Genomic DNA, 15075 nt, shown 5'->3' with positions numbered 1-15075 from the left:
ATATTTTAAGTGTTTCTAAAGCTATGTGACATCTGAAATATCTAATGTTTGGAAAAATGAGATGGTATTTTCCATATGCTGTAAGTAGGAAATTAATTTAGCATTCACTAGAGGAATGTGTCATGGAAGTCATAGAAATCTGTATTTTTTTCCCTCTTGAAAGTATGAGAATACTTGAGTATATTAATTTGCACATAAATTCAGTATAGCCACTGGGTAAAGAGACATSAAACTGTAAGATGAGTGAAGTGACTGGAAAGCACACAGATCAGAGGAGACAGAAACACAGACAGAGTTGTGGATTATTTCAAAATATGTTCGCGTTCCATTTTCCTAAGTGGTCAGAACCTTCTGTGCTTTTACAAACCAGAAGAATATTCCCTGGGAAAGCAGCAGGAAGGCAAAGCTCCTTAGCCTTTGTGTAACAAATTGCAGATAAACTGTAGTGAAGTAAGTTGTGAGGAATGCTATAATAAATATAAGTCCTACTGCAATTGTTATGTATTATATTTAGAATGGTGGTGGTCTTTCAAGTTAAAGAGAAAGAATGCATAGTGCTTTTTTGTGTTTTTTTCATCTTTCAGTTTGCATGTGTTGTTTTCATTTTATACAAATGTTTTTTCCTTTTTCAAGCCCCTTCCCTGGGCTTTCAGAGCTTCCTTGAGATGCCTTTTAAGTGAGGAGAGCAGAGAGCCCAAGCTTCATTTCCTTAACTGGTATGGGAATGGGGTAAAGCATTTACAGAGATGCATAGCATAAAACATAATGTAAGGGCTTTCCTATCCATGACGGTCCCTGGCTTGCTTTCCCAGTTATTCGGAGAGTCCTGGAGCCAGTTAGGTGCTTCCCAAGGCGGTGGCTCCAGAAGAACCACCCGGCGTTTCCACAGTGCTGGCTCTGGAGAACACCACAAGTTCCTCACAGCCTCCAGGGCTGGAGAACATGGGTGGAAACCCATGCTGTGCTGAGTCTGCAAACTGCTCACCTGCGACTGATTCTTCAGTTTCTTTCCCAGTTTTTGTCTTGATCCCATAATTTCAACTATGCTGTTGTATTCAATTCATGGTAGATATCCTGCTTGTGGTGACTCTACTAGCTCAATATTAGAGATAAAGGCAAGAGTTGGCCCCTCACCGCCCTTCAGAGCCAAGGGAGAAGAGAGTGGAGCTGCAAGTAGGTTCAGATAACTGAATCCTACATTTTTCTCTCGATGTTAAACAAAATTTCCCCCTTTTCACTGACATTATCRATGTTAAATGTGCAGCAAGTACAAAACAGCCGATTGGCATTATCTAGGGAAAAATGTTGTGCTGAAAATTCCTGATTAGGCTGTTTCCCAGCTGGGGTATAGATATATGACTACARCTTTTTCTTCTCTGCAAATCTCTTTCTCATATTACATAAGACTGTCCACTGATAACACATTCTGTCAGGCACTGAAATGCAAAGCATGTAACTTGGCTTTTCTGTTTCTCCCACACTCTTTCTCTTAGGCTCTCTTTCTTTTATATGTAGGTAGTTACTAATCAGGCTGTTCCTCCTACAAGCTGAAACAGAAAAGAGAAACTTTAGCATTTTTATTATAAAATTCTTAGGGAAGGACTTAGGTACTGTGGTAATAAAGGTCATATTAGTGTTCAGACAGAGAGATTAAACCTAATTTCACCAATTGCAAGAATATGGTTTTGTGAAAAACAAAGATGACTGGATCTGGGTCAGAAGTGTCAGAATTTCATTATCCCTCTCTACCAATGCACCACGAGAGGGAAGTGGATCAATAAATTTGTGAAGTGCGAGAGCACATACAAAATATATCCAGGGAGATCTACTATATAATCTTTAAGAAAGAGAAGACTCTGTTTCTGCAAGGTATGGCCTATGGCAGTTAAATTCTCAAATGTAAACTCTTGACATTTTGCTGTTCATGTGTGTTATTAAACTTCATTTTGCAAGTGAGGAATACATTAGGGCTTGAAATCTAACATAYATAAAACTCACCTCTTATATTCCTGAAACAGACACGTTCAGGTATGTTTTCCACACCTAGCATAAAATGAAATTGAAAATATGAAATAGAGTTCCTCAGTTTTGGCCAGGCAAGTGTGACTGCGGTAAGATTTTCTTCTTTAACATAATGCTTTTTTTTCTTTTTCTCTCATCTCGTTCTACTGAAAGGCTTAACTTCCATGCTCAACTAAGTGCAGAATTACACAGCTTGTCTTAGTGCATRTACAATGCAAAGAGATAAAACGTCAATTATAAATAAATCTCTGTTCACTTAAGGATTTGGTGTAAAATTACATTCTAATTTAAAAATGAAAAATCCCTCTAGGTTTACTCAATGCTGCTGCTTAAGGCTCTTGAAACTTTCCTCCTCATTCCTGTACACTTTCCTAATTCTGGCTTTTGCTTGATCCATGCTCCCAATCTTTCCTAGATTGTGTTGAGAGCCTTCAACATATAAAAATTCCTGTGTTCAGAAGGGCTGTATTGCATCTCCGACTTTCCCTACCCTCCAATTAAATGGAAACCAAAATCTACTTTGTTACATTGCTTAATTTCGTTCACTAATTGTCTTTGTTTTTGTATCTGCATGCTGTAATCCATTCAAAGTGTACTGTCATTAATTGAAAAATAATAATGCCAAACAGATGCTTTTGGTGAGAAAAACAGCTGTYGTAATGCCCTTCTAAACGAACAGGAAGTACAAATCATGATCTTCACCAAAATTCATTATTCAAATTCTGCTCTACTYGTGACAACACACTAAGCTTTCCTGAATTATAATGAGGCAGATCAGCTTTGTCTGTTGCAACTGCATGGATCTGAGCTGGTAGTGATGGCAGTGATACATCATGTGTGCTCACTAACTGTTTATTCCTTATATGTTGATGTTCACTGAGGCAGATGGAAAGTTTCTGCTTTTTCCATCACATTTAGCACTGCCCATTCTTATACATTGGGGTGATTCTGAAGGTTTAAACATTTCCTGTCAAAATATAATTACTCTTATGATCAATCTGGAAGGAATAATTAAGAACTGGGTCTCTCYGTAAAAGAACACATAGGTTCAGCAACAGGTTATGCTGTTGTCACTGTTCAAAGGGTATTTCTCATCAGGGCTTGTTCTTAAAGTGAAAACCTATCATTTTCTTCTGGTGTTTCACAGTAGCTAAAGAATGACCTGGAAAAGAGAAGACTGAAATGAGATCTTACGAATCTATATAAATATTTTAAGGGCAGGTGCCAGACTATTTTTAGTGGTGTCCATCAACAGCATGAAAAACAGCAGGTACAAACTAAAAACCAGAAAGTTCCATCTGAAGTTGAGGAAAAACCTCTGGACTGTGAGGGTGACAGGCCCTGAACAGGTTGCTCAGAGGGGTTGTGGAGTCTCTTTCTTGGAGGCATTCACAGCMTTCCTGGGTTACGTGCTGTGGATGTCCCTGTGTGTTCACAGGGGTTGGACTTGATGATCATTAGAGGTCCCTTCCAACCTCAACCGTTCTGTGATTCTGAGAACATGCCTGTCTAGAATAGTATTGACAGCACTGCAGTCCTGGTCCCAGCGTGGGTATCTGCTCTGAGATAATCCCCAGAGATGTCCCTAATAGTCTAGAATGCGTCTTTGTGATCAAAGCGGACTGGGTATCCAGACAATGGAGAAGGCAGATTTTAAGTGCCAYGTTACAGGATTCTTTATCTGTTGTCTTGCTGGTGCAGAGAATTAAGGGCTTGGGGGRAAAAAGTATACAATAGCTTGTCTCTCTCAAACTAGCATCAGTGCCAGGCAAATGAATTTTTGGAGGTCAACATCTAAGCAGTAAACCAGCAGCTTTTTTTGGAAAGCCATCTTGTTTTGAATGCATAAACCCAGACTGAGCTGCCGTAGTGCTCTGAAGTACAGGAGTCTCACGGGTGCTAGAAACATTTTTGCTCCTGCTCCAGACCTCCCTGTACCAATGTTATTGGCCCCAGTAACATGTTCGTGACAGAATTCTTAATAACAGCAAGCAGGCACTAAACATCTTCTGTTTTTTTTAAATAAGGGTGTTTGATTCAGTGGGTAAAAAAGGATACACACTAACAGTTCTTTRTGGTTCTGCTTCTCACTAATCCTTATAGCTATCCTAAAAAGTCTAGTAGCTACTATTAAGGGGTTAACTAGAAGCTGTTGTATATATGCTTATCTACATGAACCCTGGGACTGTTGATGGTCTTGATTAGATATTGGTATTTCTGTGTAGTTAGCAAATGGTTAGGATATGGAAAAGCCCAAAGAGCTCTGATATCATGTAATGTAGAAAAAAAATACGAWGGTAGTATTTGGTGAGGAGCATGTTCAGTGTGTTTAGGTAGATCCTGTGCTGCGTTCAGAGTATGACTGAGGTTGGAAGGGATATCAAGTCACCTCTGGTCMGGTGTCCTACACTTAGAGCAGGGTCAGCCATTAGATAAGACTAGGTTAGTTAGGGCTTTATCCCAGCAGGTCTTAAAAAATCTCCAGGAGTAGAGCGTTTACAGCAGAGGAGCAGTCACACTGATTGTAGCTTTTGAATYCTGTGATGAAATACATGATGTTACTGAAACATATAATAGTTCTTTTAAATGGTGGGCTGTAGATAACATCAGKGAAGGCAGAAGTACTGTGTCATCATTCTTCCATGTCCTGCCCTGTTCAGACACAGGGCACTGGCGGTGATACCAGGACAAACCCCAGTCTCCTCCTTCCACTGATCCCAGGGTGCAGGATAGGAGTATAGGAAGCAATAATATTTTTTTAGTCCCAGAAGTTTTCTAAGGATGCAGTTGGTAGGACACACAAAACCTGAAAAACAGGGCGTAATATTTAGTCAGGACTTCTCTTTTTTTGATGCAGTGTAAGAAATACCATGTTCAAAAATGAAAAGCCTGCTGTGTTTTGAAAAGCAATAGTGGTGGGGAGCTGGCTTGTGGTCGAAGGAAGCATTGATCTGTATGTGATCAAGGGGTAAAAGGGGGGTGAAATAACATGGAGGAAAACAGTGCTGGGAATAGTCATTCCCTGCCTCTTAGTAATGCCTGGAACCACCCAATAATGACTCCATCCTCTTTGCTCTGCTCCTTAAAACTAAATTATTTGGGGCTTAACTAGCACTGGGTGAGAGACCACATTGATGCCATAGGAAAGCCAAAGGAATCATTGAGGAATACCTGGCGAACTATAGAAAAAAAGAAGTCTAATTAGTAAAAGTCTTCACTTGTCCCCACAGCTCCTGCTGAATTAGAGTAAGAAAACAGAGAAGGACTTGTGTTTCAGAGGCATTATGCATATTATTTTATTTAACTCCTGTTGTATAGAGTAGAAAAGATGTGAGTRTTTTTTCCTATGCTACAGGATTTGATGATCACATTGACCACTGGACAAGTGAGATGAGATGACAGGCACAGTGCTTATTTTTAAACATACTTAAATATGTACTTAAATTTTGTTATAGTGACTTAAGCTTGAGCAGAAATCAATACATAATGAGAGGATCCCATATATATTAGCACAAATCATAAATTTAATAGAACATTTGCAGGAAATGATAATGAATAATAAAAAATCAATTTATTTATTAAACCATGCCACTAAAGAGACAAGATTTCTTTTTATATTAAACATGAGCTAGAATTGAACTGTGCCGGAAAAGAAAATATTAGAAGTTGCAGTCAGCATCTGACATAGTCTCAGTAAAGCACAATCCTGACGTCAATGGTTTAACCTCCCTAATTAGTTTAGCACTTGAGAGACTGTATTTTGGTGGAAGATAAATTCCAATCATCCTTTTTCATTTGCCCAAGTGTATTTAGTGAAAGCTAGGGGAATATTTTTCCACCAAATGTTCTTTTCTCATTATTTATTTCTGCTTTCATACCTGAGATCCAAGGAGCAGCAACTGTAATCAAATGAAAGGGCTGTAGGCTCTCTTTAAATACTGCAGAGCTTCCCTGTGACATTGGTGTAGACTCAGCTCTTACCTGGCTGCTTAGTTCAGGGCTGTTGTGATTCTCATCAACAATAATCTGAAGAAAAATAAAAGTAGAAACATATTTTGCCAAAGAAGACTTTAACTTAGATAATCTGATAATATTACCCAGCTGTTTGTCATGTGAAACTGAATGCAGTTGTAAGCCCAGCCTGCCTGAGTGAAACAGATGATCAATGATTAATGATTAGGAGAGATTAGCTATTCAATGAATTACAACAGAGAAAGAGTAAAGTTGGTATTTGAAAGATATTTATAAGGGGGGGGGGGGACACAAGCTTAATTGCCAAAGGCAAGATTGCTCATATCTATTTATTTGACAAGCTCACCATCTAAAAAAATACAAACAATGATAGCTCTATGGTGTCTAGTATCAACTACTAGACACTGTTATTCAGTTTTCAGTATATAGGCAAAGTGATTTGCAAAACAGGGAAATTTTTGCAGGAAAAACAATACAGAATTTTAATACTCTTAATGGAAAATTTTCCTTGCCTTGTAAGATTTTAAATGTCTCACTTCTAAACTCTGGATTGTGAGATAAGTAGGATTTAATCAATGCTCTTACTGAAAGTAAAAGATTGCTTATCATCATGTAAATAATAAATTAGCTTTTTGCTTATAGAAGTGGAAAGAAATAATCTAAATAACTGAAAGCAGAGACAAGCATACAGTGTAAAATACAAGGTGCAGTATAAAATGATCTAAATGTATCAAAAATCGCATAAGGTTGCCTCTAACATTGAGAATGATATAATAGAGTCATTTGGCAGAAACAGTCAAAATTTTAATTTGCCAGACTTGAACAAAAAAGTTAGGGACCAGCAGATAACAAGTTCACCTTGAAGCTAGACAATTTATTTCTGATTTATCTCTGGAAATGAGACATTTAAAAGATTACTCCATGGATCAAAATCTATAACTCATCATATTGGGAGAGATTAGATTCCTGTTCTTGGAAGWGTAGTACTACTGGGCATGGAGTAGCCAATATTCACCAGAACAAGTTCACATGTGAGAAAGAAACAACTTTTTGCCATGTGCTATAAACCTTATTTATTGTGTACCATTCTGTATATTAATACCACATAGGAAAAGCAATTGAATGTCCTTTAAACACTGTTTTATTCAAACTTTTTAATTTTTATGTGCATTTAATATGTGAGACTAAATTCTGCAAATATGTACAAGTATTGAGGAAAGCTATTAATGAGTGTCATGTCCTTCACACCAATATATAACAGCATGTATCAATCTCTCTTTGCAATCTGAATCCAAAGTGTAATTCTTTTAATGATATGATAATATTTTGCACATTCTTTATGTAAGAAAAGAAAGAATACAGAGAGAAATATGGCAGTTTAATCATTGAGAGCATTTCCAAGCCAAAATYTGAATTAATTTCAAGGTAATATGCATGGACAAAAGAATAAAAAAGATGTGATGTGACTGTTCTTTCCATCACACAGAAGTTGCAAGTGGAAGAAAATAACATTTGGGGTCTTCACCCAGTTCTCTCATAGTATGTCTTACATACTTCAGGCTTCAAAGAAAGTTATATAGAACATCTGCAATTTTTAGTATTCTTTGGTGCTAATCTTGCAAATGAGCCAGGGGCAGTAAAGCTATTACCTGCAGTGCTTTCCAAGTGAAAACAAGTAAAAGGAGGAGAAGGAAAGGATTATGGTGAGAAAACAGAATGGAGAACTTTGCCTTTGAGAAGTAAACATCACAAAAAGTGAGCAACAGGAAAATTAATCCAAAATTGAGCAGCTAAACATTATAGACATGAAAACAGGACAGATGTGTTATCTTGTACTTTGACACAATTCTGACATACTTACTTTGTCATGATTACATGGGTTAGAAGATACCTACAAAACTATGGATTGTGCATGCAGTGCTTGCTCTTTATGTGCACAGATACAGTGGTTTCTCACTACTCTTTGCAAGCTTTCTTCTGTTACGTAACTGTAGATGATTTTTTTTTTTTTTTTTTTTGGACTTCCTCTATATTAACCTGTGATTTCTCATCTTGCATTTAAATTATGAGTTCTTTGGTACAGGGATATTGAGCTTAGCTGTGCCATGCATTGATCAATGGCTGCTACTAATGCTAACAATAAAGTGTTAGTGTTTAAAATATTTTCTCATAAGTGTGAATATGGACATATTTAAATGGTTAATTTTTCACCTTCACAAATGTCTGGTAACATGCACTTGTTTTTGTTTTTCTGCTACAGCAGATAGGCACTGTATGAGAATAAGATCTGAGAATATTTAGGCAGGCTTCAAATCACTAACCATAAAAATACTAGCAGACAGAAACTTGATTGCAGTCCCTCATGGACTTTATTTCAGAACTATCTTGTGCACCTAGTTTACATGACAGAGATTGGATGATGAACAAAATAGAGGAAAATACTGGTGTTTGATTCAAACTCAACAYTCTTCCTGGAGTGCTGTAGCCTGCAGGATTTAAGATACATAAGGAACAGTGGGCATCTTGCAAAGCCAAGGGGAAAGAGCAAGAGGAGGTCCAAATTTTGCTCAAATTAATATTTCAAATTTATATCTTCTAGTGAGCAGTCATGGAAGAATTAATTGTGTCTCAGATTTGTTAATTTTTAGGGCACTGGCGTAACCTCCAAGGCATTCTCCCGGTGAATATGCTCTGGTGTGTGGCATGAGCGGGAGAGCAGCACTGGTGCGGGCTGAGGACAGGCCCRCCCCAGAGTGCCAGGAAGCTTCGGAGCCGGCGCCGCATCCACAGAAATGTCCTTGAACTCCCTTGGGAATTCAGAGATCCGTTCAGGAAAGGAGTTCAGGAAATCAGGGATCTAAAAGGTGTTTTTCGTGATTACTGAGTGGGGTTCCTGAGCAGAAAGGAATCATTTTTCTCTAGCTGTCTTTTGTGTCTGCCAAGCCATCCTCACTTCTCATCTTTCATATCAAGCATTATGAGTGAGATTGGCCCCTACATGCTGAAAGCTGTGAAGGGCTCAGATGGTCATTAGATGCTGAACAGTTCAGCACTGTCAAAAACCAGGTAGATTTATGTATTTATGTAGTGGTAGGTGCTGGGGAGAGCTTAGATGCATACTAGAGCAGGCAAGGCACCAGCAGTGCATGAATGTTAATGGAGCCCTTAGTTACCTTGCAGAATAAAGTCTAATATCTACTTTCTTRTTCTCCTCTTACATGCTATGTAGAGTAGAAATTTCTTGCTTTATATGTCCAGTGAGAGGTTGGTTTATGGGTGGTAAGAAAGACACTAAACCCAAAAGCAGTCCAAAAGTAAGCCTAAAGGAGTCATTTTGAATACCTGGGAGCTTTTATCAGAGTGACTGTATTACTGCATTTGGCAGTAATTTCCTGTGTTACTGCTACTGCAGCRCTGAATCCATTGGAGATGCAAAATACAGTAATAGTGTGCAGTACATATCCATTAATTCCAAGATATCCTGAATGCATCCGTCTGGTACGCATGTGTAGATCATCTCTGAATGCAGAGTATGTGCCCGGAACGACCTCTCAGCTGTTTGGGATGGACTAATACATTGCTATGAGTTTGCCCTAAGAGATYTTGCTCTCTGGAACCATGGTAGCTGATTCCCTTAAGACAGCAACACATTCCCCTTCCAGACATGTGCTGTTTGAAAGGATTCTACGAAGAGCTGCGTTTCTACTTGAGGTTGTGTGTGCAGAGTTTGGTGCAGAAACAATTTGAGATAATGGAAAAAAAATATATATWTTTTTTTCTTCAAATGAATATATAGTGATGCTGCTCCAATAACCAAACAAGAAGGCAAAATGCCACCATGCCAAGTCTCTTAAACCCTGAAGAAGATCTACTAGATCAGCTATTAATTAAACAACGTCTCTGTTACATATGCCCCATTTTATGGTGATCCATGGGTTGTGGAAGATAGGTGAATCAAGCAGTACCCTAAGTACCTTTTATCTACAACGCAAACCCTGATGATTTACAGAAGCTTACCTGACAATTTCACATCTCACCAAGAATATTGAAAACAATCGAATTAGATTTTTAGCTGCTCTTTGTGCAATTTTATGGAACCAAAGGGCATACGACACTACTAGGTTTAAACGAAGAGAGACTTGATCTGTTTTGACCCCTGCCCTAAGATGACAGTGATTAAATTACTGAAAAACTAATTAAGTTGGGAAAACTCATTCTGTATTATTTTCAACAAAAAAGAAATCTAAGGGTTTGGGACTTTGAGCTAAGTTCAAATTAGGTTTGCTTGTAACTGAGTGCTCACTAGGAGAAATAGGTTAGGGAGAAAAAAGAAACTTGAAGCWACTCATAGTGAACAGGAAAAAAAGAAAAAAAATAAGCTAAAACACTGAGCACTACATTAGCTTAGAGATCAAGCCAAGATTCTTATAATTCCTAAAACATTCAAATAAATTGGTCTTTTACTTAAACCATGTATTTCATACAGTACATGAAATTTTCCAGCATGATAAGCTTAAGTTTGCTGGGTGCATTTCCATAGCCTGTCTGGAGAAATACATTTTCCCAGACATGTCACAAACAATCCTGTCAAAATTTGCCTGAATGAGCTTGTTTTAAATCATAAATAGTTGAGTTATATATAGAAAGTGTTGAAGAACCTTGAAGAAAAGGAAGGTGGTGACCTTATGTACTCCATGCACTGCATGCAAAGGTGCATCTCTGAGCTCTTGCTGGGGCCAGTCTCAACTGTAGGGTCTCACTATGCAGGTATTTGATTTTATTGTCTGTCTGTCCATCTCATCTAACTAGCTTACCTGCCTSTCTTTCCCGGTCTGCCTCCTCTTTTATCAAAACACTGTCTTTCTTCCTGCCTCCCTGAAATTGCTTTATTTTGCTTTCTGTTTACAGTCTCAAGCTTAGTTCTGGTGATGACTGTTCATTTTGCTCTTAAATATTTTTTCCTTCTGCTTTTGTGCTGCTTTTATTGCAGAGTTTATTCAACACTCCAAGCAGCCTGGTGGGAAGGGAGTTTATAAAAATAAATAATAGTTGTTAAACGCAGAGGACTGCCTAGCAACAAAACAGAATAGAATATGTCTCTCCTGGCAGAGGGTGGACGTTTTCTTKGAGAAATCAGTGCAGTGTTTGATGGACTCCCGCTGTGAGGCGAAAGGAGTAGAACATTTGATAGAAGTCTCCCTTTGCTGTTTTGTTGATTCATTAATAACACACATTTTGTGGACTACGAGTGAAATGTGTCAGGATCGCAAGAGGCCTTGCCCCAAACTGGTATTTCTAAGGCTTTGYTTATTCAGGAACATGAAGGAGCAGAAACCAGTTACAGTCATTCTGGTGACTACCTTGGAAAGGAGGAGGCCAAAGATGGCTGAGTAGTTAGGTCTTTAGTAGAGTGTATTTTCTTAACAGAGTTACCTTTTTTTTATCGCAAAAAGTCTTTTAGGATTCAACCCATAACAGGGTTAGACGTTGCAACTCCAGATTGTGGTGCCAAATTTTTGGTGCCTTGAGGTCTAGCTGGGCATCTGGGCACTTTTTACATTAGATGGCTGCGTGCTAAGAATCAGAGACACAGAAGGCAGTTCATCTCATTTGGCATTAGCAAACTTAGTTAGCTGGACACATGGAAGAGAGATTTGGGGCCTAGGATCTGCCTTGCAGGCAGTGCGTCCGTCTCCAGGCCTTGGCTTTGGGTGAACCATGCAAGCTTTGCCTCAGGCTCAGCCTCCTTTGCTATCTCCAAAGTATGAACTTGGACCTCCTCGAAGAAAGTTATAGCTGTTCAGAATAAAAGGCAATTTTAACTTTAAAAAAAAGAAAAAAAMMCAAAAACCTTAAGTTACAGAGAAGGTATATTTTAGGAAAAGAAATGCAAATGCTGGTACTAATTCTGAGTATTTGAGTTCACATCCATAAAATGTAAAAATACTGCCTATTACCTGGGAGGATAAGAGGGTTAAAGTTTTTAATGACAATTGAAGAAGATACTAAGGAGGAAAGCTATGCCCATCAGATAAAGTCTTACAGCTTAGATGTTTTTGTGGTTCTGTGTCTCTTGAGAAAAAATGCCCATGTCAAGTATTAAGAACTCATCAATATGTTTACTCATCCTTGTTGCCATCATAGTTTTATAGAAAAACAGATTGTATGCAAAAGTTAGCAAATATGATATTTGAGAGGTGCAATGTACCTTTTAATCCCCTGGGGATTTTGCTGTACTCATTGATTTTTTGGGTAATGAGAAGCAATATAAAACTTTGTTTTCCAGAGGAGGAGAATTTACCACCCTCAGTTTCTCCTGATCATTGATTTCACGTTTTGCAACTCCCCTTTCATCTGGATCCTGCCTTTCTTGGGCCACTGTATTTCAGTCTTCTTGCCAACTGCTCAATGACTTTTGCAGCCTTTGCGAAGTTTTTCAACACCCTGGACGTTTTCCTGAAGATTTGTTTGGATATTTCTCTCTCCTGCTTTCCACATTCAGGCAGCATATCCGTGTGTGAGATTTCTGTCCTCACTTTTGTTGTTCTGCTTAGCTGCCTGCCACCTAAATGTATTGAAGTTTTTGAAGACTGATTTTTCAGAATTTAGTGTGTTGCTTTTGTGCTTTTAGGCATGTTTCTCCTGAGATGTGTAAGCTTTCTCTGAGTTCATCCAGGTGTCTGGATGACATTTTGCTCTAGATGATAGCTCAGACTAGATAAGTTAGTGGCAGCTCATTACTTCCTCTGTTTTCAAAACTCTCTATTTGTAGACTTAATTTCTGAATTYAGAGTGTATGGGCATTCCTGTTAAGTCAGTAAACAGTTTTGGAGATTTCTGTAAAAAAATTGTTGCTACCGCTTTTCTTTGTAATATTGACTGCTTTGTTGCTTGTAAACTACCAAGAGATAAGTCAACTTGAACATAAAAATCCAAATGCTGGCACAAAAAGAAGGTCTCCAAAGTGACCAATATAGTTCTGGACCCTTTTCCAGCCCATTGCCATGTACAGTATTTCAGTGGCGGAGCATCTAGGCTTGCATGGTCTTCTGGCTTATTTGCTGCTTGTCAACTGTAGAGAAGATTTTGTCATGTGTAAAGATGCTGAAAAGTGAGAGTAAATCTACGGAGTGGCAATCCATATGGCAAATTTCTGTTTCATAGTCTGTAGATCAAAAGAGGTACTTCTGGAGGACAGGTCTTATACTACCTTAGGTGCCTTTGGAAAGAGGACGTTACCTGAACTCTTGAGAGATGTGAGACTCTCCACTGAATACACGGGATCTTAGGGTGACTGTCTTGGACTTGGATGTTTCAGTTATCTTCCCTAGCTCAGCTGCATACAAATCCTACCCCACATTTCTATTCSCTATTATAGTAGCACATCCCATCAGTTCTCACCAATTGAATATGATTAAGGAAAAAAGCTAAATGAACTTTCTGCACATACTGTGTGGAGAAGTGGTTTGCAGTTCACGGTAAAAAGAGAGATGGAGAAGAGRTGTTCAGTGAATGCTCTGGCACTAAGTGTCTATTTCAGGGTTGATTAGGACAGCAGAAGACTGAATTTGATGAGGTTCTCTGTTATTTTTCATAAAGAATAAAATATTGGTTAAATTGAATTATGCTGGCATTTTGGAATCAGTGTGCTATAAGATCAGTTTGGAAAGTAACTAGATTTTGAAAAGGAATCATAGGTTAGGAGGCAAAAAATAAAATGATAAGGAAAATATAACCATGGAGATAATAAATATGCATACAGGCAGGCCATTAGTTTTAAATATAATAACTGGAGAAAGGATTAGGAAATGTCTATGTATATGGACCTTGCATGCGAAAAAAAAAAAATGCTTTTGATGTTTGATTTTATAACTGTCTCTACATATGCATATACTTAAAATTCTGCAGTGCTACAGAACATATTCTATAGTATCTCAACATTTTTAAAGCATTAGTATCTGAGCAATCTAAGGATCCACTTCTATACTAATTACATATATATATATATACAGACATGTATATATTTGCATACGTATGAGTGTGTGTGTTTTCCTCTGCACCTCTGTGACAGGTRAAAGAGTAGAACTCAAACGCTTATAAAGCTGGTTGGATAGATTTATCCAGTTAAGTTAAATGTGCTAGTAAAACTCTGGGAGATGTGAGAGATCTTAGCTCTAAAAGAGTAAAAATGTTCTTGATAAAATGATTTGGCAGTATCTTGCCACACGCAAGTCAAGGAGAGTAATGTCTCAGTAATGTTCTGGGCTGCTGCCTCCAAGAGATGCTTTTTGGAAGAGTTTTCAACTCTCATTTCATCTCATGTSGCAAGAGCAATAGTCATAAATGTGCTGGGTGCTTTACAAACCCAGACAAATGGTGGTCCTCATGACAGCAAATGTGCATTGCAGAATTTATTTCTACTGTGTTTGTCTTTTAGCAGCCAGCTGAAATAGGAGGACAGGAACTGTGCTCTAGTCTTTATTTGCCTGCATCTTGTAGCCTAAATGCATGGAGGAATTGAGCCTGTTTACTGAAGCTGTGCTTGAGGCCATACCTTTCCTTATTCATATATACAGCTGAAGTTCTGCCCTTACGGATCTAGTGAGAGGCCTCTGCTTCCAGCCCTGGCTTGTGAATCTCAGCTGCTTTCTAACTGTAGAGATTACTTTTCTCTTTTCTAACCACTAGAAAGGTGAAAAATTAACCCAGGTTATATAGTCTATGACTAAAAGGTTGTTAATAGAAATCTAGAGGATGAGAGTCRCTCTAGGTAGGTGAGAGTTGCTTAGAACAGATGAGTTCTCTTCCATCACGGAGATCAGTCACCCACGCTTTTAAATAAGCCTGGTATTAACCCCACTCAGGATTTCGTTAGGTGGTTATTGAAWTACCTTTGCAGCATCCCTGACTCGTGCCCAGGTAAGGACGTGCTGCTGGTGTCTCCAGAGAGGAGCACCGATAGTTCATGCACCTGCACCTGCACCGAGGAGGCGGCTTCCACAGGCTGCTGCTCCCCTCTGCCATAGAGAGGAATGGAGGACACTGAGGCCGTTCCTTTAAAAAAGTAAATCACCTGCGCTT

The 15075-nt window shown here is 38.5% G+C and overlaps 1 protein-coding gene across 1 annotated transcript in view; it reads left to right on the top strand.

Moving 5' to 3' along the window:
- Nucleotides 1-15075, top strand: part of GPR158 (G protein-coupled receptor 158) — a 173570-nt gene that overhangs the window by 107078 nt on the left and 51417 nt on the right. The gene's annotated exons all lie outside the window — the stretch shown is intronic.

The sequence above is a fragment of the Nothoprocta perdicaria genome, unplaced genomic scaffold (genome assembly GCF_003342845.1).
Source record: "Nothoprocta perdicaria isolate Ctin4 unplaced genomic scaffold, notPer1 scaffold_385, whole genome shotgun sequence".
Lineage (NCBI taxonomy): Eukaryota > Metazoa > Chordata > Aves > Tinamiformes > Tinamidae > Nothoprocta > Nothoprocta perdicaria.
This window is presented reverse-complemented; position numbering and strand designations above follow the sequence as displayed.